The sequence below is a fragment of the Mus caroli genome, unplaced genomic scaffold (genome assembly GCF_978045245.1).
Source record: "Mus caroli unplaced genomic scaffold, Mus_caroli_1 scaffold_14, whole genome shotgun sequence".
In the NCBI taxonomy this organism is placed as follows: domain Eukaryota; kingdom Metazoa; phylum Chordata; class Mammalia; order Rodentia; family Muridae; genus Mus; species Mus caroli.
In genome coordinates, this window is record NW_028227269.1 from 106348795 (window position 1) to 106352646 (window position 3852).

A 3852-nucleotide genomic window follows, 5' to 3' on the forward strand; every position below is an offset into this window, starting at 1 on the left:
ATTCTGACTAAGAAATGATGCATTCAGGAGACAGACGAATCTCTCAGTTAGTTCCAGGCCAGCCTGGTCTACAGCCAAGGCTACACACACACACACACACACACACACACACACACACACACACAAAACTCCTGTCTCAAACAAACAAATAAACAAACTATATTTTATGTGTATTGATGTTTTACATACATGTATGTGTGTGCACCACTCATGTGCCTGTTGACTTCTGGGGACAGAGAGGGCATCAGAACCTCAGGAACTGAAGTTACAGATGGTTATGAGCCACCATGTAGGTGCTGGGAATCAAACCTGGGTCCTCTAGAAGAGCAGCCAGTGCTCTTAACTGCCAATCAATCTCTCTAGTCCATCTTCATTTTGATATATTTTGTTTAATCCAACATATTCAAAATATTTTAACATGCAGCCAATATAAAATGCCAGGGCTGGAGAGACGACTCTGTTGGTAAAGTTTTGACCTCAGAATGCGCATAAAAATATACAAATACTTGATAAAACATTAATGACAGTAACTTCTATGGGGCTTGTTGTGGTGGTGCACATGTGAAATTCCAGCAATGGTAAGATGGGAGTTCGAGATCAGCAAGCCCATGGGAGATCACTGGCAAGCTAGCCTAGGCTAGTTCCAGGCAAAAGAGGGAGCCTGTCTCTGAAAATAAGCAGCAGTTAAGAACCGACAGCTACAGATGTGTCTTCTGATCTCCAAGTGCGTGGGCACCTCCGCCACACATATAGGGCTGGAGAGGTGGCTCAGCAGTTAAAAGAGTTCTTACTGCGCAACGATCCCAGTGCCCACCTAACACACCGTTCACACCTGTAACCTCAGCTCCAAGAGGGAATGGAGACAGGATTGCTGGCCATTGCTGGATTCTAGCCTAGAAGAGAAAATCTGAGTCCCAGGTTCAGGGAGAGACTCTGCCTCAAAGGAAGAGGCGGTGAGAGCAAGAGAGTATTTGACACCCTTTCCTGTCACACAAGCATGCATACACACAGACACACCCACACACAAACACACACCACTTGCTAATAAATTTTGCCTATTAACTTTCTGAAATCTAGTATGTATCACACAATACTTTTTTTTTAAAGATTTATTTATTTATTATATGTAAGTACACTGTAGCTGTCTTCAGACACTCCAGAAGAGGGCGCCAGATCTCATTACGGATGGTTGTTAGCCACCATGTGGTTGTTGGGATTTGAACTCTGGACCTTTGGAAGAGCAGTCGGGTGCTCTTACCCACTGAGCCATCTCGCCAGCCCCCTCACACAATACTTCTCTCTCTCTCTCTCTCTCTCTCTCTCTCTCTCTCTCTCACACACACACACACACACACACACTCACACATATTCTAGCTATTACATTTCTGAAATCTGGTATATATTTTACACAATGCTTATCCCAAGTTGGACTATGCCTCTTTCAAGTCTTAATGACATGTTACCTGTGGCTGCCCTATTGGCTGGTACCAGTGGAGACTTCAGGGAAGAGCCAAGTGGCAGGTCATCCGTCACCTGCTCAGTGAAAGTCAGTCAGTCCTGGGACCTAGGGTCTGCATGAGCAGCAGCTTGTGTCCCACAGCTAACTGCAGGAGAGTTAGTTAAGAGCGCCATGGGCATGGAAACACAAACAGAGTGGATGTGGGGTCTGGGACAGGATGCCACTGACACACTCCAGCCAGGAAGAAGGGCAGAAAGGGTGGGGTGAGGGACCCTGCCAAGCCAGAGGTCACTAGTGTTGCCTGATGTGTCAGAGAATATTCTTTTTTTTTTTTTTCCGGTACCAAGTTCATTTATTTATTTATTTTTTTTATCAGCATATATGTTAATGGTATCCAGTATATTCAAACCATTTCTTTTTTTTTTAATTTTTTTATTAGGTATTTTCCTCAATTACATTTCCAATGCTATCCAAAAAGTCCCCAATACACTCCCCCCTCCAGAGAATATTCTTATCTTTCCCTTTCCTTAGTCTGTCCTGTGTGGAGCATCTCAGACTGTGCTCAGAGTCCATCGGAATCTGGCCTTGCCTCTAGGGAGTCTCTGTTCTGAGTCCTGACACAAAGTTAAGTCCACACAGCTCACAGCTTAGGATGTCTGCTAAGCTCAGGATGAGGGTTCATAACACCCTCCTAAAGTGACCATGCCATGCTTCTCTGCTCTGCACACCACCCTCCCAGTATTGCAGATTGAACCCAGGACCTTGTATTGTGTATTTACAAACAAGCACCTTACCACTAAGCCAGATTGCTAACCCTTAAAAAAAAAAAAAAAAAAGAAAAAAGAAAAAAATTAGGACAGGGTCTTAAGTTGTTCAGACTAGCCTTGAACTCTGAAGGCCTAAAATATTTTATTTTTGAGACAGGGTTTCTGTATAGTCTTGGCCTGGTCTGCCTCCCCAGTGCTGAGATTCACTGTGTGTATCTCCACATCCACCTAGCCTCGAACTTTTGATTCTTTCTCCTGTGAGCACCACGATGCCCCACGGCCTTTTCTGTCTACTCTCTTTAACTCGCCTAAAAGCACGCAAGAAGTCTACACCCTCCTCGCAGTCTCACGCCTTCATCTCCTCTCAATTCAGGAGCTTTCACAAATGGCTAAACTAAATTGGCTGACCTTCCTCTGCCTCAAAGCAGGGCCACGGGAGGTCCCTCTTGCGCACATCCGACTTCCGCTCGCTACCACACGGGGGCGCGGTGGCAAGCCACATCCCCCCTAATGCCACTGAGAGGCCAGTCCCGGGTTGGATGTTTGGCTTCCCGTCTTGCTCAGGCTGAGGTGGCCTCTCCAGACCGAAATCAAGCACAGCTCCTAAAGCTCTCCCCGTCACCTGCCGCACGGATCCCTGATATGTCCCTCCCGGGGGCTGGTTCTGTATACCCGGAAATGTAGGCACACGGTCCACACTTTTTTCCTGTTTTTCTGTCTTCAGACCCCTCCAGGACCTAACCAAGGTCTCGGAGTAGTCAGAAATCGACCTTCTCTCGCGGTCTTCAGAACCCCCACTCCCCAATCCCAAGGCTCTTTATCTAGTCAAGGAGTGCGCACATCTGGCCCTCCCATCCACTGCAGGCCTATCTGAGCGTCCCCCACGGGAACTGAAACTCGGAAGTGAGGCGCACTTTGCGCTTCCACCGGGTGAGAAGGCGGAGCACAGCCCAGCACATTCCTATGGACCATCACCCATACTCAGGATTTATGGTTTTCCCGGGCCCAGGGACTCCTGCATCCTGCTAGGATCTTGTCCTCCGCCTCCGGGTGGACGCTGGCACACAGCGGGCGCATGGCTTGCACCGACCTGCAATGAAGGCGCAGCGCGAGGACATTTGGGATTGACTAACTTTGGGGCGCTAAGGTTTCAGGGAGATGTTTGAGAACAGTCAGCGCAAGACGGGGATTGGAGGGCTGGGAAAAGGTTTTCAGAAGGTTTGCACGAGAAAGGAAGAGGCCTGGCACTGCACGCGGATAGACAGTTGGCGAGGCCAAAGGGGTGGAGCCAGCGGACAGGATTTGCGCCGCCGCTGGGCAGCTTGCGCCCAGGAAGCGAGGTTGCCAGGACAACGCGTTCTGGGCGGGGCGACTTCGGGGCGGAGTCTGAGCGCAAGAGAGGGTAGAAGGGGCGTGGCCTCAAAGTCTGAGCCAAAAGCCAGGTTGTGATTGGTGAATACTTATCGCTCTGGGCGGGAACAACGTGGCGGCTGGGGCTGGGCCTCAGAGAGGGCGTGGCTGTGCGGGGGCGGGTCCTGAGAGCTAGGGCTGGAGGCGGAGACGTGGTTGGCGGGTCCGCGTGCCCGGGGCGGGGTCGAGCCAGCGGGGGCGGAGCCGAGCGGCGGG